This window comes from Pseudopodoces humilis, chromosome 7, assembly GCF_049639895.1.
Source record: "Pseudopodoces humilis isolate 2021_Gansu_Grassland_sample_001 chromosome 7, ASM4963989v1, whole genome shotgun sequence".
Lineage (NCBI taxonomy): Eukaryota > Metazoa > Chordata > Aves > Passeriformes > Paridae > Pseudopodoces > Pseudopodoces humilis.
Window position 1 is genome coordinate 34,097,432 of NC_142206.1, and position 24,789 is coordinate 34,122,220.

Genomic DNA, 24,789 nt, shown 5'->3' on the forward strand with positions numbered 1-24,789 from the left:
GCTCACAGGGCACCCAGGCAGGTTTAACAAGCGTGAGAAACAAAAGATCAGCTTAAAACCACCAGCAGCTGTTTGCACAGGGAACGCCAACAACACCTTGAGCAAATGCACTAAGAGGCTAACAGGATCCAACACCTGTGCTGACTCAAGCCTTTTGCTATCACACAGTTATTCCAAGTCTCATAAAGACAGGCAAATGGAAAACAGGAATCAGGCAAACAAAACTGATTTTTACTTGCTTCTAGAAGGTTTTAAGTAACGGGTGGCAAATCATGAGAGAGACTACTGCAGAAAGTACCAGCAAAGGACAGACGAAGTGGTGAGAGTAGACAAACACAGGGAAGGAAAGTCAGAACACCTAATCACTGCTTGTGCACAGTAATTCAGCAGCAGTAGCCAGCTGGAGCTGTTTCTTCTTAAAATAAAAGGTAATTATGCAAGAGACTGCCCAGCTCAGCAATGGGAAAGAAGACAACATGCATCTGAAAAGCTACAGCACTGAATCAAAAACTTTCTGCTTATATGTGGTTAGCAAGGGCAGCAAGGACTTCAAAACTGCAGATGGAGATCTTCAGAGGGAGGGCTGCAAAACTTCTGCAGAATGACAGCTGCAGCCTGATTTGACGATGACCTAGAAAGGCTGTAGCAACTCCCTCAGTCACCACACCTCCAGTAGGCAAGCCTCAATGCACAGAGACAAAGTGACTAAGGACATTCTTCGAAACACCAGCAATGCAAGAATATACTTAGTCCTGCTGACAAACTCTGGGCTGAGACTTAGAAGAAAAGAAAAATGATACAAGCAATTCTAGTCTAATATGAACACATTAAAAATTGCTTTACTGACACTGGCAGGAAACCTAAATTTGATAGGAGGCAAAGAAGCTGTCAAGCCTTGCCAGTTTTTCCATTCTAAGTCAAGATAACTACTTCAACCAACAGTATGATAATGAGAGAGCAAAACATATCATATGTGTCAATAAAAAGTCCTGATTATTCAAATACAACAGTTCACGCATAATACAAGTAAGTGATCAGAATGCAACTCGTCAACATTTATCAACATGCTGGGAGCATAATCACATTCTAGTAAGATGATAAGCAGAGCAGGCCAAAAAGGAGAATCATGCACAAAACGGTCTCACTCACAGTTAAGAATGGTTCTTTTTTCCCTGTGGGCCACCAGTAGGCAGTCACCTGAATTTCAGCGAGATACTAGTCTGCAAACTTGAAATTAAAACAGAAAATAAATCCTTGACTCTCCAAGCACATTTGAACAGAAAGAAAAAAACAAGTTCAAATAGTTAGCATTGCTATTGTGTATGCAAAGCAGTGGAATTAACACTTAAAATCAGATTTTTGAGCAATTTGTGCAGTGGTTCAGAAAAAGTTAAAGCAGTTTCACAGATGCTAGAACATGAAGCTATCAATAAGACACTAGGCTACAAGCCTCAGTAGTTTAATTCCACCTTTCAAAATGTTAGGTATGTAAAAAATAAGACTGCAACTTCTCCTCGAACAGTTTTGAGAAAGTTTGAGGTAATATTTCAAAATATACCTTATGAATTTCAAAGGTTTCATTATTTTCCACATTTGGTCAGTGAATATATAAAATTACAAGCACAACTACCCACTGTAAACAAGCACTCTTATACCCACTTATAGATGAAAGAGATTCTTTTCAGCTTTCTCTGTTGCAAAAGGAGGCAACATTTTGAAATTCAAAGCAGAAAATATCAATAAAACCTAAATAAACTGGTATCAACGACAGGCAAAATTTCAGTTAAGACTTCCAGTAGAACACCAAAACAATGGATCAACTTATTTCTGATGACAGGAGAATGAGGAAGTTTTTGTTCAGGAAGAAGTTCAACTTTACTGAAACTCAGAAAAATAGATTTTGAAAGCATTTCAGAGGATCCAGGCCCTACTGGGGGTAGCTCAAACATACATTATTTACAACTGGTATTTCACTAAGCAGTTAACACCAACTCAAAAGTTACCACTTTCTAAAGGTATTATTTTGGCCCAGTACATGAAATCAGGAAATGTCATTGCTACTACATCTGTCTAGACCAAAGGAAACTCACTTTAGGCACACAAGATATGAATGAATAGATAAATAAAGGGAACAAGCAATTGCTTGGCTTGTTTTAATATCCTTTAGTCTAACTTACTACTAATGTCATTTATATGATTTATACCTCAGCTGCATCTGCATAATACTTCAAACTCACAAACTACTGCCAAAGTGCATAAATGCATTAAACAATAGTAATGAAACTAGTAATCTGACATTTTAACATCAGAAACTAATGTCCCTGTCTTGATGTATAAAATTCATTTGAACAGCATTAGAAGAAACAGAGATCTAAATCTTCAAAATTCAAATTTAAAATTGAAAAAAGTAAGAGCTTTCTATTTAGCACATGATAATCCTGTCATTTAACATTTGACAGATCAAAAATGCTAAATATCTGTCCATCCAAAGGATGGGCACTCACTTGTACATGTTGGTTGCAGAATATACAGCTCATGCTTGACAGACGGACATGTCCTGTTTTGTGCCATGCTTAATTACATTGCTCCGCCAAGCATTCCTCTCTTCCTTGAGCATTCCTGATTACACACCAGGTTCATACCTGTGCTTGTGACACATAAGCATGAGGTTAACTGCAGGGCTCATGCACAGGGTAAAGGTATGCAACAGACTCCTAAGTCACACGTATCCATGCTGGGATAGCTCAGCACTTTTGCACCAAGCCACAGACAGTACAATGGGCAAAGGAAACGGTGATCCTGACAAGTGCTTTAAGACAGACTTCTTGCCAGCTGAAGAGATCCCACAGACCCATTAAAAGCACTGCAAGGGGACTGATATCATCTACAAGGAATTTGGAAAATTCGTATCTATTTAAAAGTGGATTTGAAAATTCACTTATACTCAAGTTGCCATTTTCACTCAAAAATCCACAGTGACAGGCATCAAGCATTCCCAAAGGAGAAGGAAATCAGAAACACTGAGCACAGTCATAAAAGGAGGTTAGGTGAAGCTATAAATGAAACCTGTCAAGTCTTCAGTGACAGTTGAAATCAAATGAAAAACCTAAGATGCCAATTCCTACTGATTTTTCCCTTACAGTTATTAATTCTTTCAAACACAAACTACAAGTCTTTAGGCAGAAAGTTTAATTGCTTGCTTTGTATCAAGCAAGTTCCAGACAGAGACACAGTTTTCCTTCTATTCCAAAATTAGGCTTTGACTGAATAGAATTTCTGGGATCATAAAACATGCTTACTAAGTACTGCCAAATAGAAATTCCATGTGACTTCAGTTTTCTTTGAATTACTGCATGTGTGAATTAGTTACCTTGAAGAACAGCAAATGGTATTAATTACAAGGCATCCTTAAATAGTACTAAAAAGCAAGGTTCCAGTTACCACCTTCTAGCACAATCATGCCAAACAAAGAGGTTATCAATAAGCTGAGAGCACAGCTCCTCCTTCAAGACAAAACAGCAAAGAATATTATCAACTTCACTGGCAAACAGTTACATTTTAGGTGGTCTAATACAAAATGCTCCAAAATACAAAATAATAGTAATAAAAAACCGATTGAATGGTCATTCCTAAAGTAATGAGTGATAATTCTGTCCCACTAGATTTGAAAACTCACATTCATAAATTGTATCCAGCCGTCCCACATAAGGTTCCTTCTTCCCATTTTAGTTCTGAGACACCACTCCACATACCACAACAGAGGGGTTAACACGGGTTTATCTCTAGTATACCCACTCTATTAAACAAACAAGAAAAAGGAAAAAACAAAGAAGCAAACCCACAGGCAAAGGTCAGATTTCCATTCTCACCTGAGTACAGGGACAGTAGCCACAGGGGAAGATTCCCTTTTTCTTCCTGCTCTATTTCAAAATGACCTTTCTTTGATTGCCTTCATAAACTTGTTCTGCTAAATTGGAAGTATCTATAAACATTGCTGTGCCCACTTGTGGAAAATGATAGGAAAAAGGACCTTCCTCAGTCATTCTGAATCTTGAACATGAAAAATAATGTAGAAAAGAGAAAATATATGCAAATAATGCAGAAGAGCATCCATTTCTGTTTCCAGAAAATTATGTACAGTATCTGCACTACCAGTGAAGTCTAGAATTTAGAACAGCTCATAGAAATAGTAGGTATTAGGCAGCCACCACTGACTTATGCAAGCTTCAGTGTGGCATCAATGTCCTTCTTATAAAACTCAACTCAACAGGATTCATGCCTACTGACTTGTGGATTAAAAAAAGCCGCTTGCAATGAAGCATTTGGTTGACTGAAGAGATTGCATTTTTAGAGAACCATTTTCTGGCAGTCTCACTGTTGCACACATTAACAGAATATCTCAGAAATCATATTCTAAGAGAGGAATTGCCACCTCCACCTTACAGAGGGAACAAAAAAAATCATCCCAACTAACTTTATCAGTATAGCTATAATTCTAGTGTCTGGCAGGAACCGTCTGTCTCTCACTGCAATGTTTCCTCTCATTATGCAGTTTAAGAAAAAAAGGTTTGTCTCTATGCTAAATCAGCCCAAACATCCTTTAAAATTAGTATGATAATCCAGGCACAAAATTATTTTTTCACCAAAGTACTACATTCTGTTCAACACTTCTATTTCAACTCCATCAAGCTGTAACTCCTGTCCTGTGCTTACTGTTTTGATATACTTTTGAGGAATGACTTGAGCAATTCAAATCTGCAAATTTCATACCACAACCTGAATACACAGAAGTGATAATGAACTTAGTTGGTTACAGGAGATAAAATCCTTTCCAAGTTTATGGATCTCCATTATCTATTTTTTGGGGGAGAAGGAGTGGGCAGTACTATGCAGTTGATACAGAAAAAAAGGAATCAGGAGCAAAGTGTTGGATATGAATACCGTAACTGTGGAATACTAGCAGTTCTGATCCACACAAGTCTGCTTTTATTGGCCTTTTGGGTGTGTTCCCCAGAGAAGATGCAAAAAGAAATTACCTACTACCACTTTTTACATATTAGTAAGTGCTCACACTACTTTGTGCCTGATCTTTGAGCCTACATCCTCTAGATCACATATATTGGTAGACTACGTTTTGGAGTATTTTTTTGTTTGAAGAACAAAATTTTAGTGAGACAGAGATCTAGTACAGCTTTACAGTTTTAATAAAATGCCTGAATTGTTATTACTCAACAATACATTTTCAATGAGAATAGGAATTATCTCATTTTTCTTACCCTTATTTAAGGAGAGGCAGAAACCTACAACACTGAAATCAAACATGATTGAAATTGGTGGTATGATCCCAACATAATTTCAAAATGTGAACAGAGGGGCACAGGTAAAAGGGAGAACAACATTCACAACTTGCTTCAACTAACCCAAGTTTTATGAACAAATGTGGTTCTACATATTTAGGGCTTTTAAATCTACACTGAACAGTTTACTTGAAATTTTGTTATTCTGGCTATTTCTACTGTAATTGAAAATGAAAGAAGATTAATTTCATCTTCCCTTCAAGCCCATGTAATCTTTTTTCATTTGCAATTTGTCAACCCCTAAAAGATATTAAGCGTAGTCTTCAGTCCTATTCCCAGGCTGTACTATTGATGGGACAGAAAACTACAGGACTTTTTCATCCAATGCTTTCAAAGCCAGTCAGCGTGGCCTCTGAAGCTCTCAAGACGCCTCATTCTCTCTTCCTTTGTGCTGCAAAGGCGATGCTAACTACAGTTCACACACAGAAAGAACTAGGTCCTTCAAACATCACCAGGTTTTCTCTGCCTTCTGTCAGAAGAACTCACCCTGCCCAAGATCTTACCTCCCAGCAGTCAGGAGGCTAGGACAGCTGTATTCACACTGAGATGTGTTCTCAATGTACCAGCACATTTGGTGACTTTTAAGTTCGCTCTAAGACCTGTGAGGTTTCCTAAAATAATGTACAAATGTTTGCTGAGCATTCAAATGTGCACAGTATTCCTTCTAACTTTTGCAGGTATGTTAACTGCTCCAAGGTGTATGACACCCAGTAAGCCCAAGGTGCAAACACCAGAGGAAGGCATAAATGGAAACTCAAATTGCTATTCACCTTATTACCAGAAGTTCTTGCTCTTCTACAATCAAAGCAGACAGCCTTGTTAAATAAACTATGTAAATTAGATTCAAGATCAAATGCAAATGTTTACTGTCCTTTATTTGCCTTTCCTTCTATACAACAGAACTATTTACCGCTCTGATACCTTTTAACAACTGTAATAAGAACAATTCAGATCTAGTATTTCCTTGTACACAGCTCTGTCTTCACCAGAAACACAATTCCCTCCTCTATTCCTTTCTGAAAGGAATCAAAAATGACTTTACTCAGGGGGTGTACACCCTGTTACAATACAGTGGCAAGGCTAGAGAAGTGTGAGAATGTACACTGAAGTTGGAAGGAAAATATTTTTAAGCAAATTTGCATCAACTATGATCTTGCTCTAGATTTATTAAAATCTTATCCAGATTATTGTTATTAATACACTTCTGTGATCAATACTCTTTACTGCAATATGCATGGCATTCTACAGCTTGTTAAATATCAAGGTTTTGTACATTTTTGCTGGTAGCTTAACACTTTTCTTTGAAATCTTCTTGTTTCAATATTAAGCTTTCATAGTAATCATGCTGTAACCTGAGTAGGGAACCTGCTGCAACTATAGTCTTTTTAACCACTCATACTTGTCTGAAATTTGGTGAAGGGATGGAACAGAAGGTAAAAGAAAGGCAATCCAAGAATATAACAGCAGAACAGTGAGAAAGAAACTAGAAAACAAGAAAAGGAAGGGAATCCCAACTAATTTTTATATGAAGACGAACATTCAACAGTGACAGGACAGACTCCAAAGAAAGTAGAAATGTCTTCCTCCAAGAGGAAGAAAATCTGTAAGTGTCACATTCAAGAGAGTCAGAATCCTGTGAGGTACACAAATGCCTTTAACGTTAATGATGGTCTGTGTTCATTATGTTCAGCAACTGGAGAAATCCCTGAGAGATCTCTTCAGGACAGGTAGGTAAAGCCTCACAGATAATTACTTATATTTCAACAGCTCTTTCAGTAGCTCTTCCATTATGCAAGGATTCAGCCATGCACATTATCATAGATTTTATCACTAATAAAATACATTAAACACAGTATAAACAAAAGACAAAAGCAAAAAAAAATCCAAATGAACAAAAAATTTCCCATACCCCACAGAAATAAGGCAGACCTGTTTGATTTTGCACACATTTACTTTGAAAATAACATTTTCATCCGTAAGTAAGTATCAGCTATCATCCAGTAAGTATCAGCTATCATGTTACCATCACAACAGTTTTTCAGGGTTGAATATGGTAAGTTCCAGTCTTTAAACAAAACAAAACAACCCACCCAGAAACTCAAAGGTCTGAATCCAAACCCTGGTAGACATAAAAAATAGAAAAAAGTTGGTTGGGGTTTTTTAATAGTGAGTTTACATGCAATGCAGAAGTACAGTATGCATTTCAGGGGTGATGCCGAGTCAGATTATAAACTAACAGCATTTATTCAGCCTGACAAGTACAGCGAGGCCACCAAAGAAACACAGTGCATACTGATAGGCAGGGAAGTTTCAGAAAAAGAGATCCACTAAACAATATCCTTATTAGGGTCATAGTGCACCCTAAATGGGATATACATATGCTTTCTTCTGGTCATTCATCACTCAGGTAGCTGAACTTAGTCTTCCACAAATTCATATGCTTTCAAGAGTCCAACAGAATGAACCACTTTTTAAAAAGTGGGATACTATCAGGATTGCAGTAATCAATAATTTTTACTATTCCTGTCTACATGTTAGAAATCTTTCAAATATGAAAAGATGAGTCAACTACATTTTTAAAGTCAATATCCCAATATACTTGGGGCAAGGGGAAAAGGAAGGAAGGGGAAGCTTAGGGTTTTGGTTTTTTCTTCAAAAAAGTTTTCACATTACTCCATTTGCTGAAAAAAGAAAGAAGCATTTCATTTGCACTGCACATACGTGTTATAGACTACAAGATCTATTAGTATTTGAGAATCTTCTGTCTCTCCAAGAAAATTTCATACAGAAAGGTTTGCAAAGACAGGCAACTCCATAAAAACCGGCATCTATAATAAAGCAGCCATGAGTCTAGGCACATGGCACATGGTACAAATATTGTTCTTACAACTTCTTAAAAGGCTTTCATCTAGCTTTTACAAGGATACTAATTTCTCAAAAGCTACATCATTAGAAGAGCTGCTGCTAAATCCTCATGAGAAAGATTCTGAAATTAAGAAAGAGTTAAGTGCATTCTGTGCTTTTAGCTACTATGCCGACTGATGTTTCATTCTTTCTTCAAAGAGCAATCTTTTGTATGGCCATCTGCACAGCAAGTAAAGAAAGCAAGAGATGTTTTCCCAATCACAAAACTGTGGGTATAGCCCTAATAGCCAGATGCATACTTGGAATTCTTAGCAACTCGTTAGTTTTAGTTGCTCGCTCAGCGTGACAATTCAACATCATTTATACTTGAGAGACTATTTTATTACTGTAGAAGGAAACAATTTCATAAGACCCCCATGAAAACTTAAAGATTTCCATCTGGAATCAAGCAAGAATCTACTGCTAACAAACCTTCCAAAAATCTTTTTGCCTCACGTGTCCATTCAGGCCAAAGACCAAAACAAAGAAAACCAAAACATTGTGGTTATGCAGAGATGCAAATTCACCTCTTAAAAAGCAGAGATCTCACATATACATAAATATGTAATTAATTTACAAATTATATATACTAAAGATAACTTTTAATCAATAATTTTAAAGAAATACCATAGAAAATGGTACATACTGAAAGTACAATAGAGATATTACCCAGACTTAAAGTGCTCAGACATTTTAGAATAATGAAAAATGCTAACCAGAAGCGGAAGCAGCTCTTCAGTGTCCTGTACCTTGTAATACAGATAATCCTACACAGAAATCAATTGCTCCATTCAATAAAAGATTAAAAGTTAACGGATGCATTTCTCTTGCCTTTGAATGTACATTACTCAAATTTTAAGCTTAATGAAATACAGAATACTCTGTACATAATAAAATATGTTAGACTTGCCAGCACCATACTGAGGCAAACGACCACACATCACTTCAAGTTTTTTCTTTTCTGTGACCCTTTAGCACTGGCAAAGCATTGGCTTCTTTTGTTCCACTACAGAATAAGAAGCAACCATTCAATGAGCTATCTGATATAATTCCAGGTCCTTCCTTATTCTATCAATATTTCTTCCAGCTTTTCATTTTAAGATGTTCAGAAACAAGTTATCCAGCTCTGCTAATTTAAAAGCATTTATTCATAACAGCTATTATTTACTCATTGTATATAATGAGTATATACAATGTGTGTCAAATATTTCACATCCTGTCACAGAGAGCAGTAACGTATCTGGAAAGATCCAGAACATACTACTGTGGCATTTATAGAACACTTACCTTTCATCCCTTGTCATCAATAACTTTATTGTTTCATTTAAAGTATGCAACACGCAAGAAACCTCATGAAAGGGGAGGAGAATTGAATGTGGAGGAAAATGGAAACACAAAGCAAGTCACAGAACTGCAGAACTATTGAATGGCTTGGGTTGGAAGTGACCTTAAAGATTATCCAGTTCCAGCACACACTGCAGCCTCTCACCCCAAGTCCTTCTGGGCAGGGCTGCTCTCCATCTCTCCATCCCCAGCCTGTGCTGATATGATACCAGGGGTTATCCCAACCAGGTGCAGCACCAGCACTTGGTCTTGTTAAAATTCCTAAGATTCCCATGGGCACACTTCTTGAGCTTGTCCAGGTCCCTCTGGATGGCATCCCATCCTTCAGGTATGTGAACCACACCACTCAGTTTGGTGTCATCTGCAGAGCTGCTGAGGGTGCACTCAATCCCTCTGTGTATGTCAATGATGAAGATACTAAATAACACAGTTTACAGATCCCTAAGGGACACCACCTGTCACTGACCTCCATGAAGACTCTGAGCTACTGCCCACTACCCTCAGGATGTGACTATCTAACCAATTTATTTTTCATTTAAGAGTCCACCCAGCAAATCCTTTTCTCTCCAATTTAAAGAGAAGGATGCTGGGGAGGACCATGTCAAAGGTGATGACATCTAAATGTCATCTAAACTAAATGACATTGGTAGCTTCCCTTGTCCACTGATGGAGTCACTCCAACATAGAAGGCCACTTGATCAGGCAGGACCTGCCCTGGGTGAAGCCATGCTGGCTGTCTCAGGTCACCTTCCTGTCCTCCATGTGTCCTAGCACAGCTTCTAGGAGGATCTCTTCCATGACCTTCCCAGCCACAGAGCTGAGGTTGTCAAGTTGGAAGCTTCCAGGATCCTCCTTTCTATCCTTTTACAAGATGGGCACAATGCTTCCCCTTTTCCAGTCATCTGGGTCACATCTTTCTCTTCCAAAAAGTTACCTTGTTTCTAAGATAAGCTAGAAAAGCATAATATTTAAATGAGGAAATAAGAACATGAAGAAAGGTGAGAACTCACCTATCAATAGAGGAAATCAATCTCTAGTCAACATTTTTGACCAAAGATGCCAAAATTAATAACTGACACATGACAGGGAAATACACACCTATTAAGTCCCTTAAGAAGTCCCTGAGGACTGCTAAATGATGTTTGAAAGAGAACAGCCTCATGATTAAAATCACATACAAGGGTTGCTAAGATAAGAAACAGTGAGAAATGAGGAAGAAACAGACAAAATTATAAAGGCAGCAAGCAAAACAGACAAAATTATAAAGGCAGCAAGCAAAGAGTGAGATTAGAAGGAAATTAGACACAGCTGAGACCATGTTACCGGAATACTCCTTGTCCAAGGAAGACAGCTGAACCAGAGCTACTGGTTCATTAATCAGATAAATACCTCCCATAGCTCCCACACCTCAGCAAACAACTCATTGCACCTCTCCATGTTTCAGTGGTACTGAACCCTCATTTCCTCCCATCTCAGGCATGTTTCTAGGGCAAGTGCTGCATTTCCTGGGAGTCCTATAATATCTCTTTCCTATTTTCAAAAAATTTTATTCAGCATAACATACTACAATACATTATATCACAGTCTGGATTCTACTTTTCTGATCCCTATTATCCCCTCCACAGCGTAACTCACTGAGTGAAAAAGCATTTTCCTCTTACTGCAAGCTAAAATATGTATTTACCCCTCTATCAGAAAAGCAAGGTTCCCTTTCAGTCATAACAGACATCAATTGCCAACCCCACCTCTTAACACCCTTTTGAAAAGGGAGGAAGGAGAAATGTTTGAATGAAAAGGCAAAAGTAAATATGAGCACTCACGTCAAAGCTGGGAACATCCTGAACTTTAGGATAAGCCTGTGCTGTAAGAACATGAAATAAATCCACATATTGGGGGGAATATACAGAAAAATAACCTGGGATTTACTGCTTTGTCACCAGCAGGAAGTGAGAAAATGCTCATGGTCACCAAACCAGCTCCCTACAAAAGACCCAGACTGCACCTTCAGAAGGGTGGCTTTTATTGCTCCACCTGTGAAAATTCATTTCCTTCTGTACAGAGACATTCACAGACTATGCGCAGAGAGCACGTGCACAAACTATGTCAGACACAACAGATGCACAATGAAAGACAGAAAATCAGTCCATATACATCACTGCCTGTTTTACTGTAGAAACCTAAGTAACAGGTTTGTTATCAACTGGAAAGGGAAGATTTTTGTATTATACATTGGGCAAGATGTCTCCATGGGATAAATTCAGAAATTTTAATACCAAGAAGACTTCAAATGCACACTGAAACTTGATTACAAGTTTCTTCTTGAATTGCTTAAAAGATAAAAAATAAAGTCTGATACACTGATAATCTATAAAAACAGAACTAGAAAAATGTATTATCACAGTTTTACCACAGATACCACCTTGAACAACTCATTTAAGATCATTTCCTTCTGCTGCAAATGAGGGGTAACTACACCCAGCTCAAGAATGTATGGGAGAGTTCAGCATCTGCTAAGTACTGGTGGGACCACCAGGTCAGTGTTTCAGGGCAGCACAAATGCATTCTTCAGTTTGATTACTGCTCAGAGAGAGTTGTAAGAAAGCCTCACTTAGCACCCAAAGTGGTACATGGGTTACTGTCAAAGACAACCCATTCCTGCACTTTCCACTGTAACCAAACAGAATACCAAAAACCAAAACAATATCACAAATTTAGCTTTTGAATGAATAACAAGCCTACCTTCACACACAAAACCAGTCAGTATTCGAAAGTTAAGATTTGAAGACATTAGCTATTACTGTTTGAAACAGGCAACAGGCAATAAGCAGTCATTTCTACAAGAAAGAGAAGATTTATACAGAAGTAACTAGGAGTAGAATTGGACCCACAGGCATCTGGAACCATCATAAGCCCTCATACTCCCACTCCAAAACACTGCCATCTCTTTCACAATAAGAAAAAAAAAGAAATGCAGTTTAATGCAGTGTTGTTTTAAATGACGGGACTAAATCCAGTCTATTTCTTAGCTGACAGAGCTTATCTTTGAAGTTGTAGGAGGTTAAAATGCATAATGTTTACAAAAAAAAAAAAACAAAGTTACTGAAGTCTAGTATTTTTTAACTGCATACTTCTTGTCCCCTAAAATGAAACAGCAACCAAAAAGAACCTGAAAGTAGTCTTTTATGTAATTCTTATGAGGATCTGAAGGTGCCCTATACATGGCTCCTATCTACTGAATTCCGTAATCGAGGTACAGGCACACTGGTTTCTTAATCCCTTAAAGGCTGTCACATTAGCCTTTGCTCAGATAAGGGCTCTGAGTTAAAATATCATATTGGACACAAAGAATTTACTCTTATGATACTAAATGTCATATTGCAGATTCCATCAAATCATTGAAGTAAGTTAGAGGTCCTAGCTTCCTCCTGAAAAATTTCACAGATAATCAATTAGCTTACCTTCCCAAAGCTTTCTCAAGAGACACTCCCATGAAACTGATTTCCTGGGCTGGGGACAGGAGCCATCCACAATTCAGTATGACCTTGGCAAACCGGGGCATGCAGGGACAGTGGCGTGTCAAGATGTGTAAGTGAGGTGGAACCCAACAGACACAGCTACCTTCAGCCAACACAGTAGTCACAAAACCATACTGCCTTACTCCCAACTCACATAAAAGCTATTTCTGCTCATGCTTTTTAATACTGCTTACTGAATTACTACTGCTTACTGCATTACTATTTTGTGAAACACTACAATGCTGTGATTCATGCCCCCAAGGCTTTCAACTCCTTCCACTGACTAGACAGGAAATGTGGACACCTCAGGTCAGAAGATAATCAGGTGCCTAAGCAGACAGCATGAACTCACAAGTCAATGCAGAACTGACATAGAAGACTATAGTTTTTAGCCCAGACTGATTCACAGATGCAATCTAAGTGCAGGTTAATTAACAACTCTGCAACATACAACTGATCACCTATGGCAAATCCTTAGTTTTGTACTTGGATATTTAAACAATAGATTATATGCTGTAACTGTGTCTCAGCATCTTAGAAACACGTTACCCAGTCCTATAGTTACATACTAAAGGAATATCTGAAGCCTTTCTAAATACATAGAAGACAGAAACCTAAAGCAACACTATGGGAAAAAACATGCCTACCTGCTCTGTTCAAGTCCCAGTGAAGTCAGCTACAGCCTTTAGTTTCCTCAAGAGTTAAATTAAATCAGAATCTCCAAAACAAACACTTCCATCATGAATTTCTGTATGTGTATTTCAGGCCCTGGTAAACTAAAAGTGATCCAAATACCCTAACTTAGAGCAAACTCAGTCTGATATTATAGTCAAACTATAGTCAGTCATCCAGGAAAAAAAAAAAATTTAAACATGTAAATATTCAGTCTTGGTTATATTTTTCAAATACAGATCATATGTTACCAATGACGTGGGATGCATCCAGCACTTCATATGCTGTTGAATCATTTTTTGCTCCTCTGACAGTCACTTCTGAACACCTGCAAATGCACACAGGCTACTGTAAAACTAATGTTTTAAATAAACAATTGACATGTTAACTTTCTTAAGTGGTGAGCTGCACTAAAATCAGTAAAGAATAATGCTTCTGCAAGGAACATGTTTAAAGTGTGTTTATACTGAAACTGAAATTCTGTACTGATCAAGACAAAAATTAATAGCTTGGGCACAATGCAAGATGATTCTGAAAAGGTCCCCATTTAAGCCTCAAAAAAATGTGAGTTCGGAAAATTTCAGTTTCAGTAACCAAGAACTCCCTTCCATCTGTGAATGTGCCTCTGACTTCATTCAGCTGTCTCCTTACAAAACAAAGTCTTCTTTGTTTGATATCCCCTCATATCAGTGAACCTCTGTATTTACAAGCTGCAACTTTCTTTCTACATCTCCCAAAACAAATCATAGAACATCCTGAGTTGGAAGGGACCCTCAAAGATCATGAAGTCAAACTCCTGGCCTTGCACAGACAAGCCCAAGAATCACACCATGGGCCTGAGAGCACTGTCCAAAAAAAGCTAAGCTCAACACAGCTTTTCTCCTAAAGAGAATGGTACAATAAAACTGTAAAAAGGAACTTCCAGAGGTCCCATCCAAACTCAGCTGTTCTTCAGTTCTGTGATCTTCTGGGGGTTTTTGTATTTTTAAGTCAGACTGCTTCCTTCAGGCAATCCCTTCAGCAAAGATCTAGACTTTAAAATGACAAAACTAAGTTGTGAATTTGGAGTTTTAACGCCTACCTTTAAATCTGTCCTTGAGACTCTAAGGGCAGCTGAATACAAGTTTTTTGTTGGCCCTTTCCTGTGGAAAGACACCTGACACTTTTTTGTCCCTGAATCTTGTAACTTTCAATGAAAAACACGGCAAAGGCCCAGGCACAGAGCCCACCTGCAATGGATGCCTACCAGCAAGAACTAATGGCCACCAAGAAGCCAGAAAGAAGCCCCTTTGCATTGTTACACCTGAGCAGAGAGATCTCTCAGCACCCATTCTTTCTCCAAGCTGCCTGAAAGTGTAAGGCCCCAGCCCAGAGTCCTACAGACTGACAAGCGTTTGCTGCTAGAGGGTAGAGTTGATTGTTGACCTACACTGAACAAATTGCCACTTCAAAAAATTATTTGCCATGTCTATATTAAAGTCACAGAGGTGCTAACAGACTAGTCACTAACCTCTGGGCATACCAGAGCACTTGAACACTTTACTACACTGTCAGGTTACGAAGTCTCATACTTCTTGTTTTCTCTCTTCACTCCACTGCTGTTTATGCTTTTGGTCCTGAAACTTGCAACAACTGTCCTTGGTATCAAGCAATTGCTTTGTCTACCTCCTCTCTGAAGCGAGCTCACTAACACTTAATATGAAGCTCAAAACTACACACCTAGGCAGCACTGAAAATAAAAAATATGAAAGCTAAAACTTAAGGCATCACAGGAACCTGGCATACAAGCTCAAGGAAATAAAAGAACTAACAGGAACTCACTCTTAGCTGCCTAATTCCAATATGTCAATAACAAACCATATTCTTTCCTTCCATATACGATTAACAATGTTGAACTGAGCACTGTGTCCCTTTACATGAATACAGAAAGTTAATATGCTCAGATAATGGCCCATTAAAGGCAAACAGTCCAAGAGGAAGCTCATGAACATCCTAGAATTTCTATTAATTACCAAGAGGGAGTTTTCCAAGTGTATACTGCATATGGCCAGTTGTTTGCTCTTCCCCTCCCCCTAAATACACTAGCAAGTGGAAAGGTAGAAACAAAATTAGATTATGTTTCAAATTTGCACCTCAACAATCCTGAAAACACCTGTAAGTAAAGTTAAGGAATTACTGTTTTGGTTCTCCAAGCAAGTATTTGCAAGATACAAAGAGTGTTTTCTAAAATAGCCTGCAAGTATAGGACAGAACAGGTTGTGAAAAGGAGACCCAAAATCAAAATGTATAAATATTAGCAAGAAGAAATTACAAGTATTTATTTTTTTGCAGATGAATTGCAAGCAAGCACCAAATTTTACAGAAGTTACATTTCCAGTTTTATCTTATGGTGATGCACCAAGGAAAAGGAATTGTTTCCACAGCAGCAGAATCTTAATAATTTAACCATGGCTCAGTTTAAACTCAAGTAGGAGTATGTTAATTTCTCATATTGAAATCTAATACAAAACAAGTTTATTATTTATTACTGTTATGCATTCAATTGTACTGTTTTATGCACAGACAAGAAAAACTCAACCTAGCCAGAAACCTGTTTTCCAAAGTCTCTCCATCCCAAGTGTTTCATACAGATATACATAACCATGGGATTTCCCCTACTATTAATGCATCTGTCTGTAATTATACAAGGTGCTTTACACTACTTAAAAACTTCACATATATAAAGAACATGTGCAATCTCTAGGAAGAGATAATGAAGTGAAATGTCTGAAGTTTAAAACCACAAAAGATAGCAAAGGCAGAAGAAAAAAAAACCAAAAAGATTCCTGGAGCTGGCACTATTCTATGTCTATAGCAAGATTAGAACCAAGTTTAAAGGACAAAAAAAAAAAAACAAGTTCAGCTTTTAGTGCTGGACTTTAATCCGCAGTTCATGACAGTAAAACTTTTAATAACTTCTATTCATAGCCACTGGTAAGAATTCTGCACCACTGAGCAACACTGAACTCCCACAATGCTCCTGCTTTATTAAGGAAATCAAAATGCTACAGAACAGAAATGTCTGGTTTTTTTCCCTTAGGCTGGTGACAGTAGATTACCACTGTTATCTACATATGAAAGTCTCAAACTGACAACACACACATATAGAAACCTGTGTCTTCCAAGCATCAGAAATTCAATACAAGTGCTGTCTTGTAAAGAGCACAGCCCATCCTTCCAAGAACATTTCAGTCCAAACTGCTCCCAGACCTGCAGCACTTTGGCACAGCAGGAATCCTTTCCCAAAACTTTCTGCAAAGAAAAATTATGAAAGGGAAAGCAGGACTATGCAATATACGAAGCTAACTCACAGTCATGCAATCCCATTTACAAAGGAATCTTTTATACTTATGACAAAGAAGCTCCACAGCAGAGAAAACTCAGGTGAAGAGGATGCCTGCCTAAGCTTAAGATGGATAAAAGGCAGCTTAATGTTCAACTATGAGCTCCAGTGCATCACAATGAACAACACATGCCAAAAGTCAACTGGGCCTCTGAAAAATGTACACTGGAAAAAGAAAATGGACTACTGAAAAAAAGGATTTCAGGATGGAAGAGGATACTGCCAGTTTTGGAAGAGTTTGAATACAATGACTTTGTTAAATAGTCTGATCTCTTTTGGACCCTCAGTTACCCAGTGAATACATTTTATGTGATTATTTCTGCTATATAGCTTCAGAAATGTATTTGATTTTGAGAAATCATCATTCATTTCTACGATAGGTTACCCAGAGGAGGAAAAAAAAGAACAAGTAGTAAGAGGCAGTGTCCTTCCTCCCACTCCTCCAAAATCCTTGCACACCACAGCGTAAATGTTCTATGACATCACTTAGGCAGGAAAAGCAATAGTCCCTTCTCTTAACTTAGTTCTTGTTTGAAATTATTATTATTTTCCTCTCTTCTCCACGATTAAGAAATTTGTTGGGGATAAAATTAAAGATCTGCATAACCAAGGAATGCTACACAACAAGAAACTGTATACAATCAGACAATGTTTATTAGCACTGCTAAAATATAAGATAGATACTAGTTTGCATGTCCTGACTCAGAACAAGAAGAAACAGGCAAACCAAAAGCCTAAATTTAAACAAGCTTCTATACAGTTAAACCAGCACTAACTGCTGCAGTCATATGCAAAAGTGTATTACTGAATGTCTGGATACAAAACAAATTAATGTCAAGGCTTTTTAGCTCACCCATTTTTCAAATCCCCAACATCACTAGAGACTACCAATCCAAGACTAGAAAAATTAAGTGTTCCCTTAAAGGACTTCATTTTCCTCTGCACACATTAGCTACAGAATTCCTCCATGGTTAAAAACAGGAGACGAGTTTGCCTTACCATCATATTATTCAAACACTTGTGATTAAAACACTTCTGCACAACCTTGGCAATGTTGGACCAGCTGGACACTGGAAATAGACATGAACTTACAAGGAAAGAAGAAAGAAAGAACAAATGCACTATTACTTAGACAGTTTGCTTCTCCTCAAAGGAAACTAATGGCTACTATTTTACAGAGCTGGCATTTCATAGAATTTTACTCATAATAAAACAGAAGACATCTTAACTGTATAGTCCTATAAGCTGCCTATTTTAAAAAAGGTATTTGTAAGTTTTCTAAAATGCATGTTTTAATCTAATAACACTACAAACACAAGAATTACCTATTGATGAGTTAGTCTCACTTAAGAAGTGAACTTCTGGTATAAGTAGCCTTAAGTAGAACAAAGAAAAAATATTCAACTTGGATGAAAAAAAAACCTTTCATACTGAGGACTTAATAAACAGCTTTTATTATCTTCACTGTCTAAACATCCCACATGCACACAGGACTGAGATGATCTGAACATAAATCTGGAAGAAAAAGAAATCCATAAAGTACTTCTCTTTGACCCTTCTATAGCTCACAACACTATGTTATCATCACACTTCCCTGACTTCATGTGTTCCTATCCAGACCATCTCTAGGAGGCATTCAGAAACTTCAAGATAAATTAAATAGAGAGGAGAAATCAACATGTACAAGTTAACAGAAATCTCAGTCACCACAGCCAACACTCGTTCTCAAGGGTAAAATGCTCCTTACTTTCCATTGCACAATTCTTCACAAGCATTTTTTTCCACTTGGAAATTCCTTCACCTGAGGAAGCTATAACAAAATGGTGATTGGGCTAACTTCCAAAACGGAGCTTTTACTCTACTCTCAAACTGTTACAGTACTTTTTATTTTCATTGTTTTACCTTAGTGCATTTTTAAATATGCCATGCAACTTTTAAGGCATAGTCCTGAATAAAATCAGTAGTAATAGAAGGGAAATTAGGGAGGCATGACTACCATCTAACGTCATTCCCTCAAGCATAAAGGCCTTAAACATTTTCCTGAGAGTGACTTTTTCAAGTATTTGACAAGTAGACAAACATCAGCCTCATGGGGAACATTCTTCCTAGGGGCAAGAAGCTGTAAATTCCTATTTACAGAGCATGGGGAGAAAAAAATGCCCAACTCCCCATTATGATTACCTGCACCCAAACTACCACAAGCATTCTGTGTTCATTATGTTTTGAGTTCTTAGGGCCTCATTAAAATAACTTATTAGAATTACAGAAAAAATCAGAGGTAAAGTGTGCTTGGAAACTACAGATGTGAAAAAGAAACCCCTGAGTTGCTAATGCATCACCAAAAAGATACAACTTCCCTGCCCTCTGCTTACTTCTCCCCCACAAGACAGGGCAGGCCACAGACCTCCCCTACAGTTAGTCACTGCAGCATTGATTAGATGCCATTATCAAAAGGGAATCAAGATACCTTATTGTCATCTTCCAGTATTTCAAGCTGGAAGAGGTCCTGTCTGCCTCAGTAACGTTAAGCAGAGTTGCCAGATGATCCCCATCACATGAGCAACAACTCTTAAAACTCTTAAGAGAGGTGTCATGGGCCTGTGGAGCCTGTTCAAGCAATGCAAAGCAGTAACACTAGCTCTGACTCACAAAAGGAAAACAGCCAAGTCGAAGACATCCTAAAAGACAATTTATATTTAGAGAAAGATAGAGGGATTTGCAAAGCGATGTAATTCCTTAAACATAGGCTCCTCTGTTTGACAGGAGGCAAAATATGATGAAAAAAGAGTAACACATTTCTCTAAATAATGGTAAATATTTCCTTGAACTTCAGATTCCATCAGCATCAGCACAAGACAAGTAGATACTGACGAGAACTATTGAAGATTTTACTTTTCCATTAGCAAAGCTGGCTCAAACAGAAAGCAGGGAAGGTGGTGGTGGTCGTTTCACTGGACTGTCAAGGTTACTCCCGAAACACCGTGTTGGAAGGGGACCAGTACATCTGCTTAACGTTTACTGACCGCTATGCTGCTCTTCACACCCGCAGGACCACCCGGGATGGTCGGCCGGCACCGACCACCGCCGGGCTGCACCAGCGGCTCCCGGCAGCGCAGACTTCGGGGCCGCTGTCAGAGCAAAGCCCCCTGTGCCGGGGGTTGGCTGCAGGGCCGCCCCCCCCCCCCACAGCCTCCGACGGCGAGGGCTGAAGGGCTGCGCTGCCGGACGCACCGCCCGCCTCGCCCCAGCCGCGCCGCAGACGGCGCTCGGCGGAGCTCCGCGGCTCCGGCCGCCCCCGCCCGCGGGAACGGCCGCCTCCCCCCGGGGTGCAGACCCGCCTGCCTCGGCCCGGCACTCCCGCGGCGCCCAGGAGCTCCCGGCGCCGTGCCGGGGCGGAGGACGCCGCCGCGGAGTTGATCGCTAACTCCCTGTCCCGCTCCCTCCGAGAGCTCCGCCCGCGGGCGCCGTGCCGCCGGCAGCCCCAACGGGGCGGGCGCGGCGCGCCACCAAGGGAGCCGATGGGGCACATCGCCTCCGCCCGCCCCACGGCCACTTCAACCCCCGGCACGGCGCCTGCCGCCCCCACGCCCACCTTTCCGCAGGCTCGCTCGACTCCGCTCTCTCGCGTCCTCGCCGCAGCGCCGCGTGCGATGCGCGGACAGAGCCGCGCGGAGCGGAGCACGCTGCGCTCCCCTGCCGTGCCCCGCGGCGGCGGCCGCGCTGCCAGCGCCGAGGCGTGAGGGCGGCCCCACGTGCCCCGGCGGCCCCACCCGGGCCCGCCCGCGCGCCGCCCCCCGCCCCCGCCGCCCCCGTCCGGGGCCGCCCGCGAACCGGCGGCGCGGCGGGCGGGATGCCGCGGAGCAGCGGCGGCAGCGCGGGCAGGAAGCTGGCTTGGGAGGCAGGAGGAAATAAGCGCGTTGGAACGGAGTTTGGGATGGCTGAAGGGAGGGAACCCCAAGCGCCGCTGCTCGGGAGCTGCGCGCCCGCGGGCCGCCGTGGAGCCGGGCTGGCGGCAGCGCCGCTCGGCCAGAGCGCTCCGCAGGAGAGGAGCGCCCCCGCCGCGGCCGGGGAGCCTCCCGCGGGCCGGGTGCCGCCGCGGCCGGAGTCCCGCCCGAACCGGCGCCGGGATTGAGAGTTTAGACGGGCAAACCTCCAAAATTAACGTACAAAGCGCCCTTTTAGCTCTCTGACGAGTTTTTCAGCGCTAAAAGTGCTGGGAACACGTTCTCACCTGGTCACAGAAAGCCCGCGGGGCGGCAGTGGGGTTTGGCTGTTCCCAGCGGCCCGCGGGTCACGGCAAAGCGCGGAGAGCCTGGCATGGGTCAGGTGTGCCGCGGCTGCTCAGGCCCCCAGCCAGGTTCCTGAAAGGCATTGTCTCCTGCTAAAGCGTCACACAAATAACAGAGGGCTGCTGCTCCGCACTCAGAGGATAAGGCTGGAAACAAATTCTGCTATTGTGTTTTCTACACACTGGGTGTCAGTGACGTGTCCAGATCCTGGGCCACGTTGCTGTGTCCGCTGTGGCAATGCTGGGAATAATTGCTTGGAAATAATTAAGCTGGTTGGTTAGAAAATAAACATTTGCAACATAGGAAAATATTTTTGTACTTTACAGTGTTTAATTTATAACACCGAGATTTTGTATGATGGTCAACGTGAATTGTAGTTCATAGAACTTCCAATAGTTAATAGGAATATAAATTGATTGTTTGCTCAGGGTGTGTGTATTTTGATCCTGTCGTTTAATCTAATGATTGTTGATATTACATAGTGGCAGTTTGCTACTACAGTTTCAGTTTTTAGACCATTACACTCAATTGTATTGCTGTTCATTTAGATCTCTCTTAGAAATACCGTGAAATCCATTCAGTGACTCATGTTAATTCCAATAGATTTTGCATGGATATCATGGAAATAGGCCAATCTACTTTTGTTGTGGGCAGCAGCCTCCTACAAATGCCTTCCCATCTTATATATATATTCAACCCCCAGTGGCCTTCAGCTGTCCCTCTATATTAAAACCAGTTTTACAAAAGATAGATCCTTTCTTTTCTGTGAGTATGATTGCCAGTAGAGTTCAGTGTCTCCAGCATCCCTTGACTTCAGGCCAGATGCACAGCCATGAACAGAAAACAGGGAGAACAGGCCTCAGTTAGGAAAGGGAAAGTTGGAAACAAGGTTATTTTTTTTCTTTTTTTTGATGAATTTGAGCAATGAGACCTTCAAAGAGTTCATTATGACCTTTTTTACAAAGATAAACTTGAGAATATCCAGATAAATGACCCATTTTTATCTACTACCTAAATACCAAATCATTTAAAATGTTATTTTCTAATTTTTCTGCAGCCATACAGACTAGTAGTGCTGATGTTGTGATGTTATTTAATTGCCTTACATTACAGATTACAGAAACCAAGAAGAGAAAAGCTGAATATGCATTCACAAACACTAATAATGACACTTTTCACCCCTTCAACCTTTCACCCCTTTTTCCTTCTCTTCTTAGTATATTTTTGTGAGCTTTGGGTTTTGAAAATTATTTCTGTTTAGTTGTTTTTTGTTTGTTTTTTTGTTTGTTTTGTGGGTTTTTTTCTCTTCTTTTGTTTTCTGAGTTTTTTGTTTTTTCGTTTCTGTTTTCCTCTGGTAGGTTCTTGCAGACAATGTGTTTTAGGTAAGAGTAGAAATCAAAGTCCAGCTTTTATTTTTGCAGCTACTCAGACTTTTCAAATTTGTCTCATTTTTCTTCCATTGTCTTTTGAACTGATAGTATTTAATCTGGACTACTGGATTGGTCCTGGTAGCTTCTATTGATGGTCTTGAGTTTATATTTAAGCATATAGCCTGTCATTTCCAATGACATGTGCTGTTGTAAAACGTCTTTGTCAGTGTCCTTGGGCTTCTCAGGCTGAGTGGGGTGCTTGGGCTCAGCCATTGTTCTTCTCCTACAGCTGGATAAATTTATTAGTTAGACAGATTTAACATGCAAAAACCATCCAGCAGATTTCAGCCTTCATGCCAAACCCACAAAGTGGGTTTACACATGGAAGTAGCTGTAAACAACACAAAAAAAATGTGTCAGTCAACCGTGTAAAATCATTTGAGTACCTAAGGGGTCCAGTTAGATGAATAAATTTGAAAGGTTAATGCCCTCTGCAGTATGCCAGACTTCTTCACAGAGCTTACCATCTTCCGAGTGGAACAGGACATTTGTTTCTCTCCTACCCCAATGCATAGTCTATTATCTCTGTGGAAACAAACCTCTCCTCTAACCTAAACAGTCCTTGCAGCAATCTCTGGCCAGGAGGTAGAGCTTAAACCAAGGAAGTGATAGTGGTTTAAATAATTTTAAATTATTGTACCAAAGCACGTGTCTGAGAACCATAGTGTTTGCAGGAGTGAGATCTGAGAAACAAGCTTGGAGCTTGCCTGTATGTCCTGTAATCTGTGGGATCAGGAGAGAGGTCCAGATTTAGAAAGTTCCACCCAAATAGAGATGAAATAGGGATATTGGTGGTTATCTGGGTGTAAGACTCATCTGAGTATTCAAACGCAAACCTTACCCTTTGCTCGAGGAACACATGAGGCTATTGAAATGTTTGTGTGCAAGATATTTAAAATTACATTTAGATAATAAACTGTTTCTGAGAAACATGATCTCAGAATTAAGACTAAAGGAACGTTTTGCAGGCCTGGAGAGCAGAAGTCTGACTGTTACAGTTATGCAGTTGGACCACCAGAATGCCACTGATAAGCAGCTTGATAAAGGGCTAACAAGCAAGATAACTACAATTCCTCACAGTACTAACAGTGCTGGACACCTGAAGTACTTATTATGAGGACATTTTCTTATATAAAAACTACATAGGAGATAATTTTTAAACATAGTATTTAAAGCAAGGCTGCTAATGACAAGTGCTGGACCTTAGTGCATAGCTAAAGTCATTAAGCAATTTAAGTGTTTTACAGTTGCAAGACAGAGAAAATGAATCATAAGAAAGTGTGTGATACAATTTACTGATGAGCTATATAGAGAGGGCAGCTGTGTCCTGGACTTCTGGATTTCTCAAGCTCCAGTGCTGTAGAGCCAGCACTGGGTTCTGAGTCACCTGCATAGACCCCCCCTCTTAGCTCATTGTTCTAGTCCTCAGATCATAGAACCCCTCATGGGACATCCACCAAGTCTGTGGCTAAAATTAAAGAGACTCAGGGACCGGGTGGTGGCAAGGGCAGTCTCTAGAGCAGCCACTGTTCCTGTTGTCTAGTGGGAAAGCAGCCAGAAGAGTCAAGAGGTGGGCTCTTTGAAGAGCTGATGGCAGGAGGGGTAAAGCCTTGTGCAGTGTTGGTAAAGTAGAAACTACGCATCTGTGACAAATGCATAGGGACTGCAGAGCTACAGCACATCCCCAGTGTGTCATCTGAAGGACCACCACTGTTTTTCTTTTTGCTTCACATCATCTTCAAATTATGAAAGAATGCATCCATATGTACAAAAGTAATGGACAGATTTGCTTCTGTATTTTTGTAAATGGTACAAATAAAATTTTAATGTAAAAGGATACTTCCCATGATCCTTGCTGAGTCATATTTTCTTGTGGAATTCCTCAATATTAGCAAG

At 40.1% G+C, this 24,789-nt stretch overlaps 1 protein-coding gene across 3 annotated transcripts in view; it reads right to left on the reverse strand.

Annotated features, from left to right (window-relative positions):
- The window catches only part of STXBP6 (syntaxin binding protein 6), a 99,165-nt gene extending 78,281 nt beyond the window's left edge, over positions 1–20,884 (reverse strand). Inside the window, exon 1 of one of the 3 annotated variants that reach the window (XM_005520321.3) lies at positions 20,767–20,884. The gene's annotated coding sequence lies outside the window, so the exon portion shown is untranslated. Of the gene's footprint in view, positions 1–1,149; positions 1,215–14,043; positions 14,065–20,766 lie in introns of those variants that run through there. The other 2 variants (XM_088058321.1, XM_088058318.1) reach the window with 2 other exon arrangements.
- Positions 20,885–24,789: the final 3,905 nt, after the last annotated feature.